The following is an 11,265-nucleotide window of genomic DNA, read 5'->3' as shown; positions in this document are numbered from 1 at the left end:
TGTCATTTTTTCTTTTCTCAATATAGTGATTGTTAGTATATGAATGAAGAATGCGGAAGTAATATGTTTTTCAGTGTGCGAATTTTTCTTCCGCAGACATTTGTAAAGAATAATCTAGCATATCGATTGTCACTTCGTGCGGTAAACTCTCTCGATTGAATAAATTTGTTCAGCGTCATACAACCTGCCGGTATTTACTACGCTTTATGAATGAATAAACGTAGTAAAAATCTAATGCGTTGTGTTTTATCAATAAGGGCACTTCTATTGAAAATTGTTTCTTAGTGTTTTAAATGAAATGGATTTAAACTTGTGGGGGTTTTTAATTGTGTGGCAGATGTTTTTTGAATTGCTTGGTATTGGATTTTTAGAAGAGGGTGAGGAGTCGCGGGGTGGGGAGGGGGGCGGGGAAGGTCAGATTGACCCTTCAACCTTACGTCCATCAAAGATTTTCAGGGTACAAATACGCCGAGTTAGTATTTTAAGATTGGTTGGTTTTGGATTTTTTAAATTTGAATTGGCCTGTGTTGGATTTTTTAAAAGAGGGGCAAGGGGTCAGGTGGGGTCAGATTGGCCTAGAAGCCTTATTTTATTCACTACTCACATTCCGCTTGTTAATATTAAGATCTACACATTTTCTGAATGTAACACGTATTTTTTTAGCGGGAAAGTTGCACGTGCTTTCCATGATGCGGCATAGGTAGACTGCGTATACATGCATAATGGGCATCCTTGGGCGCTTCGTTCTTCTTGTTTTTCTGTGTTCGGCCCAAGATAGAATCGTCTGAATGACATGTTCTCGATTCAAAATTTCACACCACCTTGAAACCGGGAGGACCGCGAACAATGCGAGAACAATATGGCGGAATGATAAGGTACAACTTCAATGTCAAAGAAACATCGTAGAGAAATAAACATACGATAAAATTATGACCAAATAAAATATCATTTGAATGAAGAAATGACACTACTTTTGTAGAAACGTTGGTTTACCCCCGTCGATAATGTAAATAAGCGCCGTGAACAAGGCTGTAAAACTCCACTTCCGGTTCCCGGTGTTTAGTTTAATAATATTTTATTGCCTATCACTATTTAAATTTATAATAACAAATACATGTATCAGAAAAATGTACATGTACAGCCAAGAAAATAAGCAAATGGGTCGGGCCACATTTCTTACAAAATTAGTTAAAGGCCCTTCCCAATAGAAATAACATAATGTAACTAGGCGGGGAAAACAAAATAAATATGAGAAGTTGTGTTATTAATTATTATTACTATTATTATTAAATCAAACACAGTTCTAATTTTTATTGGCCAACACACTTGTCGTTGTAAGAATAAACGACAGCTGGTGACAGTGACGTATATAATGCGGCGATATATATGTATATTTTTTTTGAAGTTGTTCAGTGCGTCAAACGGGAACGGGTAGTAAAATATTTTTTTCTCGTGAAAAAAAAAACCCACAAAAAGTAATGGCGTTATTAGGGTTGGATGAAAAGAAACATTGATTGAAACATTTTATCGCTAAAGTACATGGAATAAGACGGAGGTCCTTTTATTTGATTCTATATTTGAAAAAGGCAATATGGAGAATATGCAGAATATGCTGGCAGTTTTGTTGCTATAGCAAAAACAACTACTCCAGCAGGGTTGTATGCGGCTCTAAAAGCCCGGCAATGGTTTGGTTCAATGATTATATTCGGTGCTTATGTGCATTTATAAAGGAATGGTGCAATTTAACAAATAGGTAGTCTAAATGATTCGCTGATTCTTGGTACATTTATACACTTATTTCATTCTTCAAAAATGAATTAAACATTATTTTATTTTGTCTTTTCAGGAAAATGTGGCCTTCGGTATTGTTCAAGGACAGTTTCTAGAGGATGAAATAAAGGACTCGTGGTAATACTATACAGACCACCATTAAGATGAATGCCAAGACAGCAGTAACATCGGTCAAATAAATAACACGTTGAGGAATTCCATAGGTGCTGTTTAACATGTCATTCTAATGATGTAACAATTTTCATGGATCATGGGAAATGAATATTCTATTCAGAAGGACAGTGCAGGTTGTTGTAATGCTAAAAAAACTGCTTGTTGGATTGTCATCGTTGGACTTCATTACTAACGTCAATCTTTTCACGCATTTGAGACTGAACACTTAATGTTTTCCAGTGAGAAATGTTTCGGCACGGAATTACGTACACTAATAATATGGAGAAAAAAAGGATGAAAAACGTTTTTCACACGATCTATAATTTCAGTGTTGCATTAATTATTTCCGAATTGGAAACATTCAAGAAGAAACATGCAGACTTGATGTTTATACGCGGTTCTTTTTATTCTCGTGCCACTTTACATATTCGAAGTTTATAAAGGTCCATTTGATTTCAATATAATGTTTGTGATTGAATTGTGTATTAAACTTCAAATAAACTTCATAGTTGCATGTTTTGATTTAAGTTTATTCACAGAAAAATATCAATTATGCAAGTGTTTTATAAAACTGAGTATTCCAGCTTTAGGATGCGATGGAAACAGGCAATTTTAAAGAAAAATACTCAAAAAGAGTTGCAGTATATCATATATGTATTTACTTGGAAAATTTCTTTCAATAAGAACCCGCTTCCTAGTCTGATAAATAGAATAATGTATGTAATACATAAGTTTGATAATACACTAGTGTAGTAAAGCATTGACATTGACGTTGACGTCATTTATTTTTTGAAGACGTTGGGTGAATTTACTTGGTCTATTATAGGTAAAGATAGAAGAAATTTTGATGTTTCATCTAGAAAAAATCTAAAAGGATAAAAAGAATACTAGTATTACATTAGTGTCTTTCCACATTGCATTTATTAAACTCTTTGAATAGAATTAATAAAATGCTCGGCAGAGCCTCGCATTTTATTATTTTATTAAACTCGTTTAATAAATTCAATATGAAAAGACAACCGTGTAATATCCTCTATGTATTATTTTAATTTTGTTTTGAGACTTAATTGAAAATTAAATATGCACACGCCACACTGCACAATTAAATTTAACGTGATGGTACATGCATTTTAGCGTGAGAGATAATCCTGAAACTCCCTTTAAAGGCAGAACTACTGATTGAGATTTAGACCAACTTGACTCATTTTAGCTGTCAAAGTGAGAAGTCAGTATTGGATGTTCTACATTTGCGCCAAAATTTGAAGGATTTTCTATAAGATCATAAAATTAGTGTAAAATTACAAACTTTTTCATACAATATATTGTAAGAATAAGGAGGGATCAATTGGTGGCGTTTGAAAGTTTCAAATATCATAAAGCTGAGATAAGTCACCATTCAACAAAGGGATACAGGCAATTGTCGCGTAGATTGAGTTTTCTGTGAATGTCGACCTCGGAAATGAGTCATCCGTGGATGGCTCAGCTACATATCGTTGGATCTTGAAGTGGCATCCGTGGATGACTCCGTTAAATTACGATGAACTGAGGTGAGCCATCCATGGATGGATCAACTATGAAAGTGAGTCATCCATGGATGTCTCATCTACATAGTAGTCGTTTGAAATGAGTCATCCGTCGATGTCTAAGTATGTCTCTGAAAGTGAGTCATGCAGGCATGGCTCATCTCTAAAAGTGAGTAATGCAGGCATGGCACATCTATGAACGTGAGTCATGCAGTCATGGCTCATCATGTACCTTGTTGATGGAAAACAAATGAGAACATACTGTGTGAGAATGTCTCGCAGGAAAACGGAAACAAATACAGTGGTAGGTATATTTTTCCTTTTTATGACAAGCGTAGATAAAATATATACATGACGTCACAGAAAAAAGGCATATACGAAAACGCCCGTTTTCTTATTTAAAAACCATATTCTGACTTCAGATAATTCCCTGTTATAATCAAATTCTACATAATATGACATTTTATAACAAACAACCTTATTTTTATATAATACTTTGAAAAAATAATAAAATCACAATCGCTTACCCGCTTACATTTTAGTCTAGGAAAAGCGTTATTTTGTCAGTTAGATTACCCATTTTCTAAAGATAAAAGATCATAATTATTTATTTCATGAATGCTTTCCCGAGATTCCAGTTTGATCGAATGAATAAATGTACGTGCCGCCTTATTCATTCGTAAAGAAGCTAGCCTTGGCTACTTAATTTCTTCAAAATAAAACTTATATCAGTAGCTGTTTTTGTCCTTGCAACTTTGTTCTCCCCAATGGTATTCATCAAATGCTTTTGCACGATTTTTTTTTTCATTTCAAACACTTGCAATATCAAGTTTTGGTGACTGACATTCTTGTCGACTATTGGATGAAAGAATGAATGAAATAATAGTTAAATGATGAGTTGTGATGGATTGATTGATCGATCGAATGAAAGAATGAATGAATGAAACTATTTAACGGCTATTCTGAATTTCATTTTACATATTAAGATTACAAAATTCATTAAATTGACTTTTTTTTACGCTTCTGAATTCGTTAAAGCGATAAAAGAGTATTGCTTCTGAAGAGTATCATTTGATGTACATTAAGTTACAAAAATAATTCATATTGAAAACAAAATCTGTCAAATTCAGTTTATTAAAAATTAAAACATATTAAATCAAATATGTACTTACCCGTGATTTTCTGTCCCTCTATAAAATTTACGACTATGCAATATACAGATTATCGCGTGCGGTCACTTCAACCATATGTTTTCGCCTCGGGATAGACGAACGCGCGAAGCGTATTCCCTACTGATTGGACGGAAGACATCATACCTTATATCTATGCATTAAAGATCCCACTTAATTTGCACTAATTTGTGTTAATTTGCATTCATTGAGTTTCTGATATTGTCAATTTGTAGGCATAGGAAATAGAGATCAATATTATTGCACCTTTACTAATCCTACCTGGTGTTCTGTATTACAAAAGTGCTTCTATTGTGACATTTTGATACAAGCAAAACTGTATCATCTGCACTATTATTTACTTACTGGTATTTCATTTTATTAGTGGCTTGTTAAAAGTTAATTTGTTACCATATGTAAATTGACAGAATCATAGGAACCATGTTTTGAGGGGTAAATCAAACACAAATGAATAAATCCTAAATGTTTTTGTTGCGCAAAAAAAGTATGATATTGTGTCTAAAACAGTTTTCATTTTCCACTCAACTGTGTTATTGCAAGGAAAGTAAACTAATAGATATCTCTGCTTATAAGTACTAGCCCAAGGCAAGAGTTGTCATTCTTTGTGGATCACAACTTTGAATTAAAAATTAAAACTTCTGTTATTGATATTAACAAAGCTATCATAAACTTCACATTTATGAAATCATGTTTTTTATTTCAAGGACTTGGAAATCAATTTCTAGACTTTATTTTATGTATTACTATCATTGAAAATTTTAGGGTCTATCTCTACAATTTGCAGATAGAAAAAAGATAGAAATTGTCAGACTGGATTCCCAGGCTAAGGGTACATGGGCTACATCTATTATCTCTTAAATTTAGTTAATATGCATACAATTATTATCAATTAATGTTGCAGTAAAACTGTTCCGCAGAAATTATATGTACAGTTTATTTACGAGGAGATGGGTAAACCAGTGTAAATGCTTATATAGCATTTGATGAAAGGTTTATGCTAGACGATTGTGTTTATTTTCATAATAATCATATATTGTCCGTACATATTGACCTTGCACTCATTAATCTTTGCCAATATTTTTCGGCCGTTTTCGTTAATTTACGCAATATTTGTATCCTAAAATATTTATATTATACAGTTAATCAGTGTCACGGTGGGTCTGATTTCCATCCACGTTTCTACGGTTATCATTTCCTTAAAGTAAAGTAATGTAATGTTATAGCTACCTGTTTTACTTTGATGCATTTTAATTGTTTTCTCTTGAAGTATTTATTTTCTACTACGCTTGTAACAGGTAATTTGTCTTTATGTCTAGAATATTTTTAATAGTCGACTTTTTGTATAACGGGTGAATATGATAACTTTTAATAAATGGACCATAAATATCATGATACGTTTGACAAAAAAGTGGTAAGTTTGCAAATAAAATTTTGGTGAAAATGTATGGCTAAAACTCGAACCTACTACCATGATATTGGCAGTTAAACGCTTTGTCCGCTCAGATACCTGCACATGCGACAGTATAGTATCAACAAAGAATTATATATGTAATATTTATATCGCTATCTATGTTTGGACATTGAAAGTTAATTTACGGAAATACACGAAATATTCGTGCTAGGTCAATACTAAATGACACTACATCAACGAGAAACAAAATAGTCTTGGAACAGTGTATACTACGGTGGCATAGAGGGGACATAGGAAATATTTTATTTATCACGTGCGCACGTGTTAGCACCACATTTGCACATGTTAGCTACAACGTGCAAATGTGTTGATTAACATGTGCGCTCGTGATAACTATCTCAGCTAACACGTTCGCATGTGATAGCTATCACGTTCGCAGTTGTCAGCTAACACGTGCGAACGTGATAACTGACCAACAAAACTAATCGAGATATCAGCCTTTTTTTCAAAAACAAGAAACACTTACTTCATAAATTACAGGAAACTTCTAAATAACACTTCCTTATAACCGACATCCATTTAGAAAATTTGCAGATCTTTCACACTTTCTCATTGGTCAGCTAACACATGCGCACGTGTAAGCTATCTCATGAGCACATGGTAGTATAACAGTATAACGTGCAAACTTGATAGCTGTCACTTGCGCAGGTGATAGTTATCACCCTTCCACGTGTTAATTACCACATCCGAACGTGGTAGCTAACACCTGCGCACGTGAAAAATAAATATATCCCTTTGTCCTCGCTATGCCACCGTCCTATACATGGAACCTCTGTGGAATTACTTTGAAACAAAAGACAACGGATATGAAAATATATTTCACTTAATAATTTATAATTAAATAACCGCTGAAATTGAACAAAAATGTATAAAATACATTTTTATACCTCTTTGAATTAAATTAAACTGAATGACTACGGTTAATTATGTGCTTTCTTAATAAACAAAATGCTATGTTATCGACATGTTGATTTAAAGATCCGACCTACCCAGATGGGGTCTCCGTGGCCCAGTGGTTTAGATCGATGACTTCAAATCAAATACCCTCACCTATGTGGGTTCGAGCCTCACTCAGGGTTTAGAATTCTTCATGTGAGGAAGACATTAAGCTCGGTAGTTCTACCCAGGTGCACGCTCGTGATGAAATAATTCACGTAGGGGCACCTGGGGTATTGCTCCAACAACAAAGCCGGAAAGGTGCTAAAGGACCTATAAGTGTGTCGGTGCAACGTTAAACCTAACAAAAACGACCTACTCGGACGGTAGCAGACGATATTGTATTAAATTGAACGAAGAGCGTTTTTTTTTTCGAATCTTTGGACGTAGACATATCATATCGATAATTTTGCGTCTGTAAAAATATTAGAATCGATTTCATAAGTAAAGTATCAATACATAGAGAAAAGTGGAAACTTCACAGGTCGCTCAACACGACAGAAACGAAAATGTTGCAGGCTCGGTTTGATTGAGCCTGTTCATGGACGGTAGTGGAAATGCATGCTACCATCCACGCCCTCTAGCCCCGGGTTGAGCAGAACTCAACATTTACACATGCTAAAAGTACCAAAAGCAATTTAGAGACATCCGCAGATGTATTCAAACGGCGGTGAACATGGAACCTTCAATGATACACGTGTTGAGGCGTGTAATTCCATGAAGAGCGGCGTTTGGTCCCCAGATAAAGTAAAGGGTTTGCCCCAAACGAGAAAACAATGGGCAGAACTAAACAAACTGGAATTTAGGAAGGGGATCTGAGGTTATGGAGCCTGCGTATCACAGGAACTGTCAAAAGACAAAATTAAAAAGCAGACACCATATCCAAGGGGTGATTATACAATACCCAAGGCTATGAAAGCGGGAGTATTGGAACCACCCAGGCCGAAATGATCATGTTGAGAAACTAAACAGTACCAATAACACGACATAAAAGTCGTGCTGAACGATCTGAGAAGATCGAAATATAACAGCCCTGATTGAATGTACGGGGAGACCTTTTACGGCCGCCACACGGCACAAACAACGCTGCTGTGATAATAAAATAGAGAAAAGTGGAAACTTCACAGGTCGCTCAACACGACAGAAACGAAAATGTTGCAGGCTCGGTTTGATTGAGCCTGTTCATGGACGGTAGTGGAAATGCATGCTACCATCCATGCCCTCTAGCCCCGGGTTGAGCAGAACTCATATACTTTTTCAGTAGAAAACAGAAATAGATTAGTTCATCTTTTTTCTTTAAATATTTGCATTGTATGCACAGGCGTTGGAAATGTGCAGAAGAAAGAGTTAATTTATACTTGCATTTGATTTTTACAATGGCAATGATCCACGGATGTATTTATCACTACAAATAAATAGGGATGAATTAATTATTTTTTTTTCTCAATTGGATATTTAGATTACATGTTAAAATAAATCGGAAACGCGCAAGATGAAATGATGGATTCATTCATGTCTTTGATTTTATACTGTCACAAACTGACATACCGGCCTCAATGTATCTGTAGTTTAAATGAATGTATTGCATCATCTTTTTGTATATTTTTGAGTTATTGAGGTAAATGTCAGATTTTTCGAATGAAATACCTCTTATGTTTTTCTGTGTTTCATAACTTAAATTTCCATGTAAATTTTATTAAATCCGTTCGGTAATAAGAAAGTTGATATTTTATAAACTTCAGTAGTTTATGTTTTCATCCTCAAAAGCCTTAAATTGTCAAATTTCAGTCTGCGCCAAAGTGGTCAGATTTCCCGGCTATATCATGATTCCCGTGGAAATGCAAATAGTCAGAGTACACGCATATGTCGTGAGTCCCATGAAATTTAATATTTGGCGGAACATTACCCTACAAATAGACTAGATTAGATATGCCTAGTGCACACCACTTTCGACATTAGACGAATTTACGTCAGATTGATTTTTCTTGGTAGAAATTTATGCTTGATCGAGGTAAGAAATTTATTTGTTAGATTTGTGTATAAGTTTTGAATCACGATTTTTATTTAGTAATTTTTTGTTCATTCTACAGGATTTTGCAACATTTACTTTTTGGCATGTGATTTTGGCTAGTTTCGGTATGTCAGGATTATTTATTAAATTTTTCAGGCTTTTGTAAATTATTTCGAATGAGGAATCTAAAATGTTTCGTTTATATAAGCTGTAAGATTTGTACTGAAAGTTGTGTAACATGATAATTGTAAAGTACTCTTTATCATAGACATATGTCAAACATTTCGTTTGTTAATTATGGAACGCCGTTACTGCATTGCATTGTAATGTATAAATCTATGTGGGAAGTCTAGTACCGTGTTTGTAATATGTTATTGTAATTTGAAATTATTGCCAGTCTACAGCATATACATACATTGTCCGTTGTATGGTACATACCAGCCATTGTATAACGTTTATTTACATTGCATTATGTTTTTTTTTAATTTAATTTGTTAATTTATAAATTTTATTATTATTATTAATTATTATTATTAAAAAGTTAATTTGTGGTTGTAAATAATAGCTGCAGTTTATCATTTTCCGTATCTATAATTTTTCATCATAAACTTTTCATAACTTTTCTATACTTTAGCTTTAGACTTGTAAGTAATTAATTTTAGAAATAACGGAAGTAATAAGTGACGTAATTTAATCACGTGACGTATGAACTTAGTAGCACATATATTTTGTATAAGTAGCACGTATTATTTATGGGAGCCTACGGAGGTATGATGCATCCAAAGGAGCAGTTTAATGCCCTGACTTGTATTTTGCTATGGTGCTTACCATATGTTATATATTTTAGCTTCTTCCACCAGACGACTTTTACCTGGTGATGTCACTACCCGGAAGTACAATACCCGAGGCTATTTTATCTTCACTCACCTGGATGTGATTTTCCCAGCGCAGAGCTTTCGTCTCAAGGTTGTGCCGTAAACCGCAAAGACGATGATTTTTGTGATCCACTGAAGTCAGCTCAGGAATGCAATCACCTACCATCATAAGGAGCCAAAACGGAGTCAACGTTTTCACGGTTTAGATGGACTTTACTTGAAGATATGTTGTTTATTTCTGTGCTACTTAAAGTTCGAAGTTAACGGAAACACATGTGTCACGGAACTTTTAGTATTAGGACTTTATACCTGTTAAAAAGAGATACTGAGCTCAGATTTATATTATTTTTGGTTCATTCTTTCTTACAATAAGATTTTTTCTTCACTTTTCATTTATTATCATTTTCTGTAAATAAATTTGTAAATATTGTAATGAGTGTTAATTTGTTAAAGTAGCTATTGTCCCCGGCACGTCCATCCTGTCACATATACCTGTTTTGGTCTGTGAATGATTTTCTTTTCCAGTTCATGACATATTAGTTTCTAACGTTTCTTTCTTTCAATATTAGCATTCATTCTGCATACATGTACAAGTTCGAAAACATGCAAAACTTTTCACCTTTGAAATGGCCGGACAATATAATTTTTACTACATATATTGATTGCATGGATTAATCAATCATTCTAACACGATCCGATTCATTTTCCTATTAAACAAAGAAGGCAGAAAACAGTGAAGTATTATACAACAGTTCACTGTTCTGACGTCACAACTTTTTACGTCATAGCGTCATTTCGGCGCAGTGGAAAAAAGAACGATTGAAAACAGGCCAATATTTAATGAATGCCGTCAACGTAAAAGTCCATGGTAGCGTGTTAGAATCGAAGTAATATATCTCATTTAGTGATTTGCTCTTCAGATGCGTATTATTATATCACTCGGGCATCGCCCTCGTGATATAATTCCTTCGCATCTGAACTCCAAACAATGATTTATTCTGCGACAAATCACTAAGGAGATATATTATTTCTTAATTTTTTCATTAGTATTGACATGGAAAAGAATGATAGCTTAGTCCATCCTAATTGCTTGTATTGAAAAATCAATCAATATTAACATTGAATCAGAATTGTTTGAAACATGCACGAAGAAGGATGAATTATTCGAGGTCTTTGATTTTATATTTGAGGTGGTCCACGAATGTTTCATTTTTTTTTAAGTTTGGAAACGCAAAAGAACAGAGAATTAATTATCCAATGTCTTTGATTTTCCATTTGAATGTGTTTTACTACAAGACATCCATCTTTTTCTATC

The 11,265-nt window shown here is 34.1% G+C and overlaps 1 long non-coding RNA gene across 1 annotated transcript; it reads left to right on the top strand.

Annotated features, from left to right (window-relative positions):
* Positions 1-1,221: 1,221 nt before the first annotated feature.
* On the top strand, positions 1,222-2,714 carry LOC123545008 (uncharacterized). The gene is made up of 2 exons (XR_008367210.1): positions 1,222-1,753; positions 1,847-2,714. It is a non-coding gene; the product is annotated as an uncharacterized LOC123545008 (long non-coding RNA).
* The last annotated feature ends 8,551 nt before the right edge of the window (positions 2,715-11,265 follow it).

The sequence above is a fragment of the Mercenaria mercenaria genome, chromosome 15 (assembly GCF_021730395.1).
Source record: "Mercenaria mercenaria strain notata chromosome 15, MADL_Memer_1, whole genome shotgun sequence".
Classification (NCBI taxonomy): Eukaryota; Metazoa; Mollusca; class Bivalvia; order Venerida; family Veneridae; genus Mercenaria; species Mercenaria mercenaria.
This window is presented reverse-complemented; position numbering and strand designations above follow the sequence as displayed.